Raw genomic sequence first — 18,124 nt, 5'->3', positions numbered from 1 at the left:
GAGACGGTTTGTTTTCTCTTGGCATTTTTATGACAAAAACCACTGTAGAATTTTTGTTCCCATGAAGGGAACCAGCCTGGGAATAAAGCCAACACATGAACAATGGCTGAATGGAGAGGTGGAAAGGACTTGGGCCCCTTTCGGCATAAACATTGATTATACTTCTTGGAGCCCACCCAAGCTCCAGACTTCTTATGTAGGATAATCAATTTTCCCATTGTTGAAGTAAATTTGAATTGGGGATCTCCTTTAATTGTAGCCAAATACCTATAAAATGATAAAAATATATATTAGAAATAGGCCTTGTTCTATTGATAATTATTCTCCTGGTATAAGAAAGTAGGCTTTCTTCCACTGGGAAGTATAACACTAGGCATAATATAATTGTACAACAGACCTAGCAATTGAGGTTCCAATAACTTGGAACAGCAAGTTATTCTTGCCTTACATTCACATATAACTTATTTATATGCTCTCGTTGGGTTGTTTGGTGGCTTATACAGTACCCAAAGGAAAAATGACATTTGATATTTTGGAATTTGAGGCAACAGAGAAACCTCACTGCATTTTAAGTTGCTGAAGTCAGTATCAACAAAGTTAGATAACCCATAAATTAACTACGAAAAAAAAACCAGCTTTAAATTTTTTAAAATATTTTTTAAAAAAATAATTAATTTTTTAAAAATAATTTTTAAAATTATTTTTAAAAAAATAAATTATTGAGGTATGGGTAGACATAAAGTCTCTCAGATGCTAACAATTATAGAAAAATTAGAAAATACAAACAAATGTAAAAAATGTAAAAAGTAATGCATAGTTTTATTATACACTGATAACTAATTTTAATACTTTGATGTATTTCCTTTCAATCTTTTAAAAATAAAAATATAAAGATACACATTATAAAAATATATAAGTATATGCATAGCTTTGACTCATGTGTTTTTCACTTAATATTTTTTCATAAACATATTTCCATGCAATTATTTTTCCAAACTGTGCTTTTAAATAATTGTATAATATTCCATCCCCTACATAAATGTGTCATCGTTTAACCACTCACCTTGGTTGACTCTTTTAGGGGTTTCTTAACATTTTTATCATAAGGCAATATTAAGATGAATATTTCTGGGTACAAAACTTGGATTATATCCTTAGGGTAAATTTTAATTTATGCTGGTCTTTGGGCTATCTATTCTGTTTCATCTTTCTGCCCATTCTTACATTGGTATCACTTTTTGAAAACTATAATAGCTTTATAATATGTCAATTTCTAATACAGCAAGTTGTTCCACATAAATTTTCTTTTGAATAATTGTCCTCATGTTTTTTCCCTAGATAATTTCTTTAAAAATTGTCCCAAACTCCAAAAAAAACTAATTGAGCTTTTGATTCAATTGTATTAAACATATATATTGACTTGGTAATAATTCACAATTCTATAATATTGAATCTTCTTATGTTTATTTATATATCACTCCATTTATTAAGGCTTCTTTTATGTCACTCAAAAATATTTTTAGTTTTTCCCAATTTCTTTTTAAGATTTTTTTTTCTGCTTTTCTTTAAATTTTTTTTTGTTGTTGCTATTGTAAATGTTTGGGCAAAACTATTAAAAGTATCTTATTGAAAGCCTGACCTTTTAGCATCAGGCTGTTTTTTTTGAAGATGTTCACATTGGCATCTTCTGGCAACAAAATATGACTTTCATGAAGTATGAGGCAGGAATAGTCACATGCTCTGAGTCCCAGTTCTGTCACTAATGGTAACAATTTATAAAAAGCAAACCTCTTATCTCATTTTATAAATCTAAGAATAAATATTTAATATGCCTTGAACATATGCCATTTAAATCTTTCAATCATTGCTTTAAAAAATTAAACCTGTAAAAAATTATACCCTGGAAGAGGTAAATTTTAAAACAAAATTTTTCCTTTTCTTCTTTATATATAAAGCAATATAAGACCAAGTACATTTGGTTTCAAAGACTTGATGGCTCACATAATTATGTAGAACTAATTAATTCAAATTCTGTTTATCAACAGTAGTCTGTAGCTACAGCATTTTCTCTCAGAGGCATTAACAAAGGCTTATCACCTGCTTTCTTGTTGCAGTTTGTCTCAAAGGCAAATCAATACAAAAAAATGTAAAAATGCTATTCCCAGAACTAACAGTTTCAGCAACTTACAAGAACTTTTAGTATCTGATACCAATTAGTTTTCTTAGCTTAAATTAAAACAGTTTTATTTTAGCAATGAAATGTGTCAAAATACTAAGGATTTTAAAGGGCATAATAAAGTTTTACCAATGATTTTTTAAATTTAGGTTATAGATTTGTTTATATATGTGCATACATTTTTAATTAATATAAAATAAAGCTATTACATACTTTATAGATTGTACAACATAATGTACATTGCACATACCCACATTACATGCATATGGAAATAAAAGAATCCATATCATGGGCAATATCTTCCTTTGTATAGTATCAATGAAATAGCAGAAATGAGTTATCAATGAATGTATGTATCTGATTTTTGATAGGTTTCCTGGATCAATTAGATCCCCCAAACATTATTCAAATTATTACATTTCTGTAAGTTCACTGGATAGAACAGTAGGTAAAATGCAACAGTGTTTTGAGTTAGAGAGAAATACTTATTTGCTTTTACAGAAAAGAAAATGAAATTTCAGGAATTGAAATTCCCCTTTCCTCCTGTTTTTAAAAAAGGTGCACCTGTCTTTTGAAAAATTAAAAGTTCTCCTTGTAAATTAAATGAACTTATTCCTTTTTTTAGTTCATTTTTATAGTTGGCTTTGCAGGCTGAAAGAAAGGGTTAAAATCTGCTTCTTTTGCCTCAGGAAGCCTGAGGGTTTGGCCCTTGTTCTTATGCTGCTTACAACACAACTCAAGGAACTGTTAAAAGTTTCCCTATGAAAACCTACAGAATGTGAGAAAACTTTTGCACTCTATCCATCTGACAAGGGGCTAATATCCAGAATCTACAAGGAACTTAAATGAATTGACAAGAAAAAAACAACCCCATCAAAAAGTGGGCAAAGGATATGAACAGACACTTCTCAAAAAAGACATTTATGCAGCCAACAAACAGGAAAAAGCTCATCATCACTGGCCATTAGAGAAATGGAAATCAAAACCATGATGAGCTACTATCTCATACCAGTTAGAATGGCAATCATTAAAAAGTCAGGAAACAACAACTGCTGGAGAGGATGTGGAGAAATAGGAACACTTTTACAGTGTTGGTGGTAGTGTAAATTAGTTCAACCACTGTGGAAGACAGTGTGATGATTCCTCAAGGATCTAGAACTAGAAATACCATTTGACCCAGCCATCCCATTACTGAGTATATATCCAAAGGATTATAAATCATTCTACTATGAAGACACATGCACACATATGTTTATTGCAGCACTCTTCACAATAGCAAAGACTTGGAACCAACCCAAATGTCCATTAATGATGGGCTGGATAAAGAAAATGTGGCACATATACACCATGGAATACTATGCAGCCATAAAAAACGATGAGTTCATGTCCTTTGCAAGGGTATGGATGAAGCTGGAAACCATCATTCTCAGCAAACTATCACAAGAACAGAAAACCAAACACTGCATGTTCTCACTCATAAGTGGGAGCTGAAAAATGAGAATACATGGACACAGGGAGGGGAACATCACACACTGAGGCCTGTCAGGGGTGGGGGCGGCTAGGGGAGAGATAGCATTAGGAGAAATACCTAATGTAGATGATGGGTTGATGGGTGCAGCAAACCACCATGGCATGTGTATACCTATGTAACAAACCTGCATGTTCTGCACATGTATCCCAGAACTTAAAAGTGTAATTAAAAAGAAATCTAAGAAAAAGTCAGGAAACAATAGATGCTGGTAAGCATGTGGAGAAATAGGAACATTTTTACACTGTTGGTGGGAATGTAAATTAGTTCAACTATTGTGGAAGACGGTGTGGAGAGCATTAGGACAAATACCTAATGCATGCGGGATTTAAAACCTAGGTGACAGTTGATAGGTGCAGCAAATCACCATGGCACATGTGTACCTGTGTAACAAACCTGCACGTTCTGCACATGTATCCCAGAACTTAAAGTAAAATTAAAAAGAAAACAACAAAAAAAACTTATCCAATTCCCTACATGTTAAAGTATTATAAATAAAAATATATTTTTCATCAGAAAAAAAGTTTCCCTATGCCAGATCTAAAATAAATGCAAGTTCTATTGTCTATGAAACCTAGCACCTGTACCTTACTGTTAACGTTGTTTATCAAGTAGCGAGTAACCAGTATTGATGAGATGCAGCTGCACAGCTAGCGAGGTATGAAAGGTGAAGATACGCCAGAACTGATGGTGCTATGGTTTGAATGTCCCCTCTAAAACTAATACTGATATTCAGTTGTCATTGTGATGGTGTTAAGAGGTGATTAGGGCCGAGCGTGGTGGCTGACATCTATATTCCCAGCACTTTGGGAAACTTAGGAGAGCGGATCAGGAATTTGAGGTCAGGAGTTCAAGACCAGCCTGATCAGCATGGTGAAACCCTGTCTCTACTAAAAATACAAAAAAATTAACAGGGCGTGGTGGCATGCACCTATAATCCCAGCTACTTGGGACGTTGAGTCACGATAATTGCTTGAACTCGGGAGGTGGAGGTTACAGTGAGCTGAGATCGTGCCACTGCACTCCAGCCTGGGTGAGGGAATGAGACTGTGTCTCAAAAGAAAAAAAAACAGGTGATTAGGTCATGGGGCTCTGCCCTCATGAATGGATTAACAACATTATTTCAGGAATAGGTTTGTGATTGTGAGAGTCTGCCCCCCTTTTTCTCTGTCTTGAGTGCTGTCACTCTTCTCACTATATGATGCTTTCTGCTGTTATAATGCAGCAAGAAGACCTTCACCAGATATGGCCCCTCAGTCTTGGACTTCCTGGTCTCCAGAACCATGAACCAAGTAAACTTCTTTTTAAATTACCCAGTTTGTGGTATAACAGCAGCAAAAAACAGACTGAGACATATGGCTTCCTTGAGCTTAGAGATGCTGTGTCTACTCAGCTTCATCTGTCATTATGACCATACATTTCCCAAGTGTGTGGGATTTGGACATTGGAAGCTGTGCCTAGGAGTTGCGAGACCTCTACTACACTGTTGCTTTACATACTGTGCTGTTACTTTTTGATTCTTTCTAAAAACAAAGTAAATTTGGAGTTAAGTGAAGTCTTCTGTGTCTCATGAGTTGATTATTAATCTGAACCCAAGTTGAGCAGAGTTGGAAAATTTTCATAGCAATAAATTATCCTCTGTATTCTAACTTAGTCCTTCTAGTCTCAACCGCCAAAGCCCAAAGGGTCTACAAAGAGGAAAAACCTACTTGATAAATGGGTAGGTGGATTCTCATTATGACTCGACGTTAATGTCCCTCTCAGCTCAGCAACTTCAAACACTAAATTGTCAATGACCCTAATGGTTTTCTGAGATAATAGAAAGTACCATCATGAGAGAAAGAGGTATAAAAAACACAAAGGGAGAAAATCCTATAATAAAATGGCATGCAATTGGCAGCCACTGATTCAATTTCTCCCACTTGCCCACTAAAATGTTTATGAAATACTGGTAAAAGGCAAACCTCACATTACCTCATGCTGAAACCAAAACTGACAGATAATCTATTGCTAAAACCTATAAAAATTTGTATCCATTTCCTCAAGGAAATAAAAGCAGATTGAGGAAAAACAATTTTTAAGTTAGCTAATAATTGCCTCCTGAAATATAACAGGACAGCTAAGCTGAAAGAAGGTAAAAAGCCAAGTATTTCTCCATGAGCCCTGCTGATTGGTCCAGGGTTTAGAACAATCAAGAAAAAAAATGGATGACAAAAGAAGTACTTTTTGAGGTATACTGTTCTTCACTCCCACTTTCCACATCAATTCATAAACACCCTGGAAGGGAATGGGGTTGGTGGCATGCCATTGCATCTGGGGAGATTTGGTCCCCACAAATAAAGCACTGTAGTTGAATGTAGTACTTGAAGAGTCAGACAGACTTGCCACTTACTAGCTAGGTGACTCTAAGTGGGTTATTTAACCTCTCTCTACTCAATTTCCTCATCTAGGGTTGCTGTTAGTATTAAATGAGATAGTGAATGTACAGCACAAAGCATAGTACCTTGTACAATGCTTTGTTCAATAAATGGTAGGCATTTTTATTATGACAAGGGTAGAAAATGGGAAAGTTCTAAGAGTTCTAGGAGTATGTGTGTGCATTGTAGGTTGAGGCTTTGTTTTATGCTCTATGTTCAGTGTGTCAGAGAATCTAGCCATGGAGTGAGAGTGGGGTAGAGTGAGAGTGGATTCTCTGTTAGTCTTATGCTGTCATATATGACGAATGTTTGTCCAGGGACTCTTCATTTTAGCCAGATTTCCAGCTACACAGTCAATGAGGGGCTCACACTTAGCTGAATGGATAGGGTTGTACAAGCCACAATCCCTGTCTTTGGTAAAAGACAAAAATTGACACTACAACAAAAAAACTGACATGGGTTATGGGTCTATGAAAAAAATACTGCACAAAAAAATGGCTTGGAATCCTAAATAATATGCAAGAATACACAAACTCTATGAAACAGCAACAAGCTAATTAGCCACCTTAAACACTGAAGAGTTGGGTACCTCATTTCCCCTCATCATCTCTACCCATTTTACCACCATTCTGGGTGCCCTCTGTCTCTTCCTGAATGACCATTCTGTTGTGGGCAAAATTGTGTTTTCAGCTCCATCCCCATTCATATGTTGAAGTCCTAAGTTCTAGTGCCCCAGGATATGACTATATTTGGAAATGGGGTCTTTAAAGAGTTAATGAAGGTTAAATGAAGTCTTTGGAGATTGGCCTCAATCCAATATGACCCATGTCCTTGTAAGGGAAGATTAGTTCACAGACAGAGAAGAAAGAACACTTAAAGGCACAGGGAGAATACGGCTACCTACAAGCCAAGACAAGCCTCTGAAGAAAGACCCTGCTCACGCCTTGATCTCAGAGTGCCAGCCTCCACAACTGTGAGGAAGTGAATTTCTGTTGTTTAAGCCACCCAGTCTGTGGCACTTGGGAAGCCCTAGCAAACTAATATACCATCCAATTGCTTGGCCTCTCAGTTTCTTTATTTTCTCATCTCTAGGGACTTTTACTGTGTTTCTCTTCAGCCCCTCCTCCCAGGGCAGCACCCTGATGCTGTCATGATCCAGAACCTTCTGAAATATTACATTCAAATCTGTACTGTTGGGAAATCTCTGACCATAGTTATATTGCCTTGTGACCTTCACATTTGGCTACTGCCACCCAATCCTTCAGTGTCACCCGTGTCCCCAAATAAACCCCACTTCTTGCTTCCAACTCCCCCGTCGTCTTCCTTCTCAACTGAGTCTAGACATTGTGGTTTATCACTTCATCCTTTGTTTTGTCAGTATCTTTAAACCTGTATTTCCTTCCATAGTGACAGCCTCGCAAAACCCCAACCCAGCTGTTTTCCCTGAACTCATACAGTATTTCTGAGCAGTGTTAAAGGAAACCGCACAGCCACATCATGTGTTCTGAACCATTGTAAAGTCATTTAGGTCTTCAAGCCTGTCCCATTATCTCTTCCCTTCTCTGCAGCTACTATTTCAAACTTCCTCTATTCTCTCTTCAAAATTTGGCTCTCACTATGTCCAACAGATGACTTCACTTCCTATTTTATAGGGAAAATTGAGGTCACCAGAGAGAAATTTCCCCCAGTTCTGCCAACTAATCTGTAAACATCTTCATTCTCACTAGTCATTCTTTGTTACCCTGTATTACACACGAATATGTGCTCCTTTTCCTTCCTGAGGTTAATTCCTTAATAACCCTTTGAATTCCATTTCTCACAGTTCTTCCGAGGCCTCACACTTTTCATTGTTCTTTTGTTCTCTCTCATGTTTAATTCTCTACTTTCTCCCCTTATCTGTTCCTTCTGCTCACTATTTAAATACTCTCAAAATATCCCGGTAGCCCCTGCTACTTCTGGAAGCGTGCCTCACGCCTCAGTGTGCTGGGGCAAAATGTTGGAATGAGCCCCACTGGCACACGGACATACAAAGTTTGTTTGTTTGTTTTGAGATGGAGCTCTATCACCCAGGCTGGAGTGTAGTGGCGCGATCTTGGCTCACTGCAACCTCTGCCTCCCGAGTCAAAGCGACTCTCCTGCCTCAGCCTCCCGAGTACCTGGGATTACAGACGGCTGCCACCATGCCCGGCTAATTTTTGTATTTTTAGTAGAGATGGGATTTTGCCATGTTGCCCAGGCTGGACTCAAACTCCTGACTTCAGGTGATCGCCTCAGCCTCCTAAAGTGCTGGGATTACAGGCAGGAATGACCACGCCTGGCCTGGCATTGTTTTAAGTGTCTTTCATATTTTAACTCAACTACCACACAACAGAGCTCTAAGAAAGGCACAATTTTTTCCATATTGGGCAGCTTAGAAAACAAACCATACATAATAACAGAACAATAACAAAAGCAAACATTTACATGGCACCTAATATTAAAAGTGCTGTACATTATTACATGATTTATTTCTCACATTAACACTATGAGATTGGTACTATGACCGTCTCTGCTTTACAGAGTGTGACTTCTAAGGATACCCAGTTGGCAAGTGGTAGAGTCAGGATTAGAACCCAAGCAGTTTTAACACATTGTTAAATGTGTTAGCACTGTTTTGAGAAAATCTTTAATCAAAAAGCAAATCAAAAGGAAGACCTGAAGAAGGAAGAAGTCACGGAATAAAAGAATCATTGACTAATTTCTGTCCTACCAGCTCCACTGCTTCCCAGCTCTGTGACCTGAGGCAAGTTGTGTAACCTTTGTGTCTCAATTTTCTCATTAAAAAAAAAGGAATAATAAGATTATTTATTTCTTTGGTTGTGAAGATAAAAATATGTTAATGCACATAAAGTGCTTATATCAATGCTTAAGAATGTAAGATGTACTAAATCAGGGGTGTCCAATATTTTGGCTTTCCTGGGTCACATTGGAAGAATTGTCTTGGGCCATACAAAAAATACACTAATAGTAATGATAGCTGAGAACAACGACAACAAAAATCCCCCAAAATCACATTATGTTTTAAGAAAGTATGAATTTGTGTTGGGCCACATTCAAAGCCGTCCTGGGCTGCACGTGGGATCAAGGCTGTGGGTTGGACAAGCTTGTGCTAAATCATACTATTTTGTTTTTCTTACATCTTCTCAACCATGCATAATTAATGATGAACAGGAGGTAAGGTGAAAAGGAGGCTGGCAAAATCTCTCCTGAAGAATTTACATAAGTGACTTAATTCCTTTTGGAATGTCCCTCTGCATTGCTGCAATGAGTATAGCTCTTAGCCCAGGAAAGAGGAGTCTCTGTCCAGGTCCTACAATTTAGAGGGCCCCTTGTATCACACATAAAATGAATTCATTAAAGAATGCATGGGTGCCTCTGTCACTTGGTAATCCTAAAAATTCAGTCTCAGGACAAACACCATTCAGGCCACAGAGAAATCCTTCTTCAAGTCTGCTCGATGGCCTCAAAACAAAAGTCACCCGTTCAAATGGCATGAAAGTGTATGGGTTGAAATACTATTGGTATGGAAGACACACACTACTTGGAATCCAGGAGCAGTGGAAACACTGAGCTACATGAAAATATAAATGTCTAACTTGTTAAATTCTCCCTCTTAATTAACATGCATGAAATAGATTCTTGTTATGGTGAAGTATCCCAGTGCTGAATGTCTATTTTCTTGCTTCACTTCTTGTTCCAATTTGTGGTTCTAGAGGTACTCATAAATTAGTGCGATATTTGAAACAGTTGCACAAAGCTGTAGAAATTCTGTAGGATTAGTTTATATTACTCAAATTAGTGTATATATATGTATATATATAGGTTTAAGCTTAAAATTTTTGAAGCATGTAAAAGATATTGATTTTTTATGTTATGAGTAGATCTACATATTGCTTTAAGAGATGATAAAAGTTGCAATATAGGCAATAGCTATACATATGGTGAAGTTAAAAATATTTTGCAATATTTTCTGTAATAATTTATCAATATATCACTTTTACAATATCTGAGCAAGACAAGTATATCTTACTCATTTCTAAATCTAACTATTGAATTAATAACTTGACAATTCCTGCCCCTATTGCCTCAGCAGAGCCAAGTTTCTTTAAACAGGAATTAATAAAAATTTATTTAAAAACAACAGTGACTCAAGAAAGTTTGTCTAATTTGGCATTACTATCAATAAAGCACAAATAATGTGAAAATCTTGATTATAACAACATGTGTGATGCTATGGAAATTAAAGCAAGATAGAAACATTTTATGGAATAATATATAATTTTGAATTATATGTATTGTACTTGTCATCAAAACATTACTAACCTATGAACAGACATGCATGATAAAATTCAATTTATTCCTTTTTGATATTTTGCTTAATTTCAATTACTATATATAAAAATCATAGCTTTTCACACACTTTAATTTTTTATCATTATAAAGATGTGTTTATCAGGGTAGGAGAATAGAATATCTTTTATCTAATCACCAGCAGCTTGCTTTCTACTTTTGAAACAATTGGACATATGGTATGTGGACTCCTATTTGTACTGTTGCCCTGGGTCCTGCAAATGTCAGAGGTCAAGACCTGGGATTGTGAGTTCGGGAATTTAATGTGCGTTCTCTTGAGAATGAAAGTTCAATATACAGTCAGCCCCCTGTGTGTGTGTTGGTTCCACATCCATGGATTCAACCAGCCACAGGTTGAAAATATGTTAAAAAAATAATAAAACAAATTAAAAGAGAATACAGTGTAACTATTTATAATGCATTTACATTGTATTATGTATTACAAGTAATCTGGAGATGATTTAAAGTATACAGAGGGATGTAGGTAGGTTATATGCAAATACTACACTCTGTTATATAAGGAACTTCAGCATCTGTGGATTTTGGTATCCTGGGGAGGGGGTGGGAGTGGGCATAGAACCAGTCTCCTGCAGATAACAAGGATGACTGCATATCTAAAAATATCATCTTGTAGATGTGTGGTGTTATTTCTGAGGTCTCTGTTCTGTTCCATTGGTCTATATGTCTATTTAGGTACTAGTACCATTCTGTTTTGGTTACTGTATCCTCATAGTATAGTTTGAAGTCAGGTAGTGTGATGCCTCCAGCTTTGTTTTTTTGCTTAGGGTTGTCTTGGCTATACGTGGTCTTTTTTGGTTCCATATGAAATTTAAAGTAGTTTTTCTAATTCTGTGAAGAATTTCAATAGTGGTTTGATGGGAATAGCACTGAATCTATAAATTACTTTGGGCAGTATGGCCATTTTCACGATATTGATTCTTCCTATCCACGAGCATGGAATTTTTCTCATTTGTTGGGGCCTCTCTCATTTCCTTGAGCAGTGGTTTGTAGTTCTTCTTAAAAAGGTCCTTCACATCCCTTGTTAACTGTATTCCTAGGTATTTTATTCTCTTTCTAGCAATTGTGAATGGGATTTCATTCATAATTTCACTCCCTGCTTGTCTATTGTTGGTATATAGGAATGCTTGTGATTTTTGCACATTGATTTTGTGCAAACCTTTGACAAACCTGACAAAAACAAGCACTGGGGAAAGGACTCCCTACTTAATAAATGGTGCTGGGAAAACTGGCTAGCTATATGTGGAAAGCTGAAACTGGACCCCTTCCCTATACCTTATACAAAAATTAACTCAAGATGGATTAAAGACTTAAATGTAAAACCAAAACCATAAAAACCCTAGAAGAAAACTTAGGCAATACCATTCAGGACATAGGCATGGGCAAGGACTTCATGATGAAAATGTCGAGAGCAATTGCAACAAAAGCCAAAATTGACAAATAGGATCTAATTAAACTAAAGAGCTTCTGCACAGCAAAAGAAACTATCATCAGAGTGAAAAGGCAACCGACAGAATGGGAGAAAATTTTTGCAATCTACGCATCTGACAAAGGGCTAATATCCAGAATCTACAAGTAATTTAAACAAGTTTACAAGGAAAAAACAAACAACCCCACCAAAAAGTGGGCAAAGGATATGAACAGACACTTCTCAAACGAAGACATTTATGTAGCCAAGAAACGTGAATAAAAGCTCAACATCATTGATCATTAGAGAAATGCAAATCAAAACCACAATGAGATACCATCTCCTGCCAGTCAGAATGGTGATTACTAAAATGTCAAGAAAAAATAGATGCTGGCGAGGCTGTGGAGAAATAGGAATGCTTTTACACTGTAGGTGGGAATGTAAATTAGTTCAACCATTGTTGAAGAGAGTGTGGTGATTCCTCAAGGATCTAGAACCAGAAATACCATTTGACCCAGCAATCCCATTACTGGGTATATACCCAGAGAAATATAAATCATATTACTTTAAAGACACATGCACACGTATGTTTACTGCAGCACTATTTTCAATAGCAAAGACTTGGAACCAACCCAAATGCCCATCAATGATAGACTGGATAAAGAAAATGTGGTACATATACACCATGGAATACCATGCAGCCGTAAAAAGGAATGAGATCATGTCTTTTGCAGGGACATGTATGAAGCTGGAAGCTGTAATCCTCAGCAAACTAACACAGGAACAGAAAACCAAACACTGTATGTTCTCACTCATAAGTGGGAGTTGAACAATGAAAACACATGGACACAGGGAGAGGAACAACAACTGAGGCCTGTTGGGGACTGGGGGGTAAGGGGAGGGAGAACATTTAGGACAAATACCTAATGCATGTGGGGCTTAAAGCCAAGATGATGGATTGATAGGTGCAGCAAACCACCATGACACAGATGTACCTATGTAACAAATCTGCACGTTCTGCACATGTATCCCCGAACTTAAATAAAAACATTAAAATGACATCTTTACTCATTCAATACATTTGCTCATTCATTCAACATGCGTTAAGCACCACACTGAAGATACAAAGATAATCACTGACTATTACAAAGACAGACACCTGGCAGGGCAGTGACAGGCTTGTACACAGGTATCACTTTTTCCCAGAAGCTTTCCCTGACCATAGGCTGATACTCTTCTGGGTCTTTTCCTTCAATGGTTTCTATTTCCGTGGAACAGTGAGTGAATTCCCTGAACTTGGTAAGAAAATCTGATTGTGAATCTAGACCTTTTCACTTACTGATCATAAGGTCTTGGGTTAGTTAATCACTTGGACTTACTGAACTTCAGTTTTCATTCCAGTAGTATGGAGGTAAGAGAACTTGTCCCAGAAAATGTAGAGTGTTGTTGTATGGGTATATACACATGAAGAGGAGCCACATGCCAGATAAACAATGAGCCTGGGAAAGGTGATATTCAAGAAAGTACTCTTCAAATTCAAAAGTGCTATTGAAATATGGGATGGTGATATTCTAAGAATCAAGTTCGGTTTTTCTGAGATTTTCTCCGACTATAACAATTTACTATGTGACCTCCTCTGTAGTGTCAATGCGACAAACTGAGGAATTTAAAGTGCCATGGAATTATATAAACTTTTCTCATGAATAGACTGTTTTTTATATAGCAGTTTAATAAAATATCTTGTGCTAAGTTGTTTAGATATCCACTTTTCAGGGGTTTTTTTCTTATTGATAATTCCTCATCAAACTGTAAGAGGGAGGGAGGGAGAAAGAGAAAGAAAGAGAGACATTGCGTCTCATTTCCTCAGTCTCCAAATTGTGTAATTTACCACCTTCCAGGCAGGTACTCAAAATTCGTACTTGGGAAAAGGCCTTAATGAGCAAGTGGAAAATGTTTTTATAAAATTAAGGTCAAACTTACAGTTGTGATAACTTAGCAGTCATCACTACATTTGTAACCCTGAAGGCTGTTCTTAGTCACTTGTGCATGTATACTGTATCTCCCATATGTATCAGGAAGGAGAGGCTGGTTTATATTGTGGTAACAAATAACCCCCAAGTGTTAATAACTTAAAAAAAACAAAGGTTTATTTCTTGCTCACATAGGTTTATTTCCTCCTCCAGGATGCTCTCAACAGAGCACCTGCTATGGACTCTTGCTGGTCTTCATGGCAGAGGAAAGATAGCTCTGCAGGCTCTCACACTGGCCTAGAGTAAGTAAATGCTCTGGCTCAGAAGTGTTGTACACCACTCATTTCCCCAGACACTGGCTGAGATAGTCAAGTGGCCCCACCTGACAAAGGAGCCAGGAAATAGAACCCTATCATGGTCCAGAAAGGGGAGAACTAGAACTATATGGTAAGCATTACTAATGACTGGCATGCCATTACTGCTTGCACAAAGCAGTAATGTGGGTTTCTAAAGTGAATCCAGCATTGCCCAAGAAGGCCAGCAGGCTGATGTGGTGTGATTGTCGGTCTCAGTCTGCCTCAGTGTCAATCTCCCTTATCCACTCTCCACAATATTTCCTACTGAAGCCTGTTATTTCTTTGTCAGAATTTACTCCTTATGTGAATTCTAGGCATAATTTTGCTCTCTTTTAAAATGCATATAAACATTAAGTATAGCATAATTTAGTCTGTTCATCTGATGGTTTTGGGGAGCTGGCTGATGCAGAGTTCTTGAGGATGGAAAAGTTAGTTTGGAAAGACTAGAATCTCCTCTGAAGAAGGGGAGAAAGGATGTCTGAAAGTAAGTTATCTGCTTCAAATTATTTCCCAGAATAGGTCCTGACCACCAGGGTGGGGATTTATAGGGCTATGCACCATATATTGTTCCTCAGTTGCAAGCCCTGGAGCAGTCACATAATCGATTCTTTTCCATTTTAGGAAATAGGCCCCAGGAATATCAGGTTTGGGATGCTTGCAGCACAAAATGACAAGGTACATGCTGAACTATACATTCTCTGGTGCCCAACACAAATAGAATTTCCCTTCTGATAAATGTACAGGAATTGAAACATCATTTCTCTTGAACACTTAAAAATGCTTCCCATTATCTTTAAAAACATCTTAAAATATATTGCAGTTTGTTTTCTAATTATGCAATAAAATCACTCCCAGTTCTGGTATGTTGGTTAAAAGTCAAAACAGCTTGTATTTGAATACAGCTATACACATTCAACATTTAAAAGCTGTTTTCATCATGATAATTAGACATTAAATTGTGATTTATATTGTTAAATACTGATTTAGAGTTAACCAAGTAGCAGTCTGGAAATTTTGAAGTACTTTTAGAATATTATGTTATATTAAACTATGCCCATAATACATCACATTTTTTTCTTTCCTCCCAAATTTAATGCATTATTATAATTCACATCTTAAAATATTTTGGGTAGGTAATATGTATACATAATACAAATGGCTAAAGTTACAAAATAGTTTTTCAGTGAAAAACAGGTATTTTTCCTATCCCTGTCCCCTAATCCTCAAATTTCCCCTTCAGATATAACCACTGTTATCAATTTATTGTGTTTCCTTCCAAAGATAGTCAATGTTGCTATGATTTTCTTTTCTTTTCTGTTTTTTGTTTTGTTTTGTTTTGTTTTGTTTTTGAGACAGAGTCTCACTCTGTCACCTAGGCTAGAGTGCAGTGGCGCAATCTTTGTGCACTGCAACTTCTGCCTCCCGGGTTCAAGAAGTTCTCCTGCCTCAGCCCCTGGAGTAGCTGGGACTACAGGTGCACCCAACCATGCCTGGCTAATTTTTGTATTTTTAGTAGAGACGGGGTTTCACCATGTTGGCCAAGATGGTCTTGAACTCCTGACCTCAAGTGATCCACCCGCCTCGACCTCCCAAAGTGCTGGGATTACATACATGAGCCACTGTGCCTGGCCGCTATAATTTTCAAGTGTGTGTGTGTTTGGTTTGGTTATTTGTTTGCTCTTATACTTTATGTTTTTCATTTAACAGTATGTCTTGGAGATTGTTTCATGTCACTATATACAAAGCTGCTTTATTCACCTAACAACAACATATATTCTATCATTTTAATCTATTATAATTTATTTACCCAGGTCCCTATCAATAGATATTTATGTTGTTTCAAATCTTTTTCTATATAGACAATCCTGAAAATTATATTCTTACATTTATTTCTATATATGTGTGACTTTACAGTAGACATAATCCTAGATGTGGAATGGCTAGATCAAAGGCAGATTTTGTTATAGAAATGTCATTAGCATAAATTAAATTTTAAACTGTGACAATAAAATTAAAGACTTTTTTTTTTTAACCAAGGTGAAGTATTTGTGAAATATTTGTTCCCTTAATTGTCCAACTTTGGGCTAACACAGTCAAATGAGTCATCATTTCAGACCTCAAGGGACTGAAATACTATGGGTAAAATGGCAGCTGTTTAGAAAGTACATATCTTGAAAACCATTTTAATGTCATTCTTAAAAGACTTGTTTATTAACCATATAATTGAATCTAAAAGAGATATTCAAATGTTCCTACTTATACATCTGGACTCTGAAAACTCCTAACTATAGAACATTATAATAATAGTTCTTCAAAAATGAATGCATTTTCAAGTAAAGTTCTGTTAAAAACATCACCAGGATTAATCACATCAAACCTGTCTTGGGGTTTCATAAACAGTTGACAAAGTCAAAACAGTGATGTGCTTTGTTAAAGGGCTCACTGAAAAGCTAATTTGTAAATTGGCCATCACTTAAATGCATGTATCTAAGTTAGCTCACTGAGAACTTCTTTAGACTAGAAAATCCCCTGCTTTAAGCTTCCAAGAAGATACTTGTACTCTTTAGAAAATCTTGCATAATTACAGATGATTAGAGAAGCCATAGTAACTTCATGGGACAAAATTAGACATCCATTTCCTTCTAGAGAAGAAAGGGTGTGGTTTCCCAGAGCAGCACAGGAGGGGTTAAACTATCATTCCTTCCTGATAATTTCATATCTCTTGTATAAGATTGCTAAATGTCAAAAAGTGTTTATTTTTTTGCTAACAGTATAAAACTGAACATACTGTGAGACATAAGGTAGCAGGTGTCTTGGCTCTAAACTATCAAGTCTGTGGGCATTCTGTTATAACAGGTGCTCCAAAAAAATTTGAACAGATTTTAACAAGAGCTGTATGGGCTTTTTAATTAGCCTGGTTATTCAGCATGTGTAAAAAGCATTAGGTATATGCTTAAAACATCATAGGGTCTAAAAAACAAATGCTTCACATAGTTACTCTCTCCGGCTTCTCTTTGCTTTCTGCTGTTACATTTGACGTATGTGTTTCTCTTATCACAGAATTTCCCCAGCTGAGACAAGAGCGTGACAAAAAATGACCAGCGGTAACAGTGATAGAGCAGAGATCTAGAATACTCTTCTGGCTGATACACAGACATGCTGTACACTTTTCATAGAACTCAAGTTTGATATGTATTAGGGGCATCCTTACCTTCCCTGGAATAGCCTCTTAAAAATTTTATATGTCTCATAAATTGACTATTATCAGAAGGATTTTACATCAACCTCTACAATATGGGAAGATGAGCTTTTACTTGGGATTTGTGTTCAGGATTTAAAATTAAAAAGCTTCTACCTATATTTTAATTTCTCTTACAGGTCATTATATTAACACAGATGTTAATTTAAGACTATCTTTTTCCTTCTGTTGTTAACGTACTAATGTGACATTTGATCTTTGGGATCCAAATTTGCAGCACTAATTCATTGGTCTAGCAAACATTTTCTGAAAATCTATTATGTTGAGTTTGTGTGTGTGTGTATGTATGTGTGTGCATGTGTGCAGCAAAGAGGAGTAAAACAGATTTCCTATCTTTAAGGCACTTAAGATCAATATAAATTATAAAGTGGAATATGTTTGACTCCCTAGTGATGTAAACAGAGTATACCATGGGAGCTGAAAGGATGGGGAGATCTACATTTAATGAAACTGAGGAAAGATTCATTGAAGCAGGTGACATTTAATTTTGGTCTTGAAAGTTGAATGGAATTTTGAAGTCATGATAGAAGCTGACATTTGGGGCTACATTACAGGCACAAATGAAAGTACATTATAGGTTGTTGACTTATTGATTATAGTTAT

The 18,124-nt window shown here is 36.4% G+C and overlaps 1 long non-coding RNA gene across 1 annotated transcript; it reads left to right on the top strand.

Moving 5' to 3' along the window:
* Positions 1–14,118: 14,118 nt before the first annotated feature.
* On the top strand, positions 14,119–17,368 carry LOC134756621 (uncharacterized). The gene is made up of 3 exons (XR_010129506.1): positions 14,119–14,208; positions 14,884–14,937; positions 17,323–17,368. It is a non-coding gene; the product is annotated as an uncharacterized lncRNA (long non-coding RNA).
* The last annotated feature ends 756 nt before the right edge of the window (positions 17,369–18,124 follow it).

Source organism: Gorilla gorilla, chromosome 11 (genome assembly GCF_029281585.2).
Source record: "Gorilla gorilla gorilla isolate KB3781 chromosome 11, NHGRI_mGorGor1-v2.1_pri, whole genome shotgun sequence".
Taxonomy (NCBI): domain Eukaryota; kingdom Metazoa; phylum Chordata; class Mammalia; order Primates; family Hominidae; genus Gorilla; species Gorilla gorilla.
This window is presented reverse-complemented; position numbering and strand designations above follow the sequence as displayed.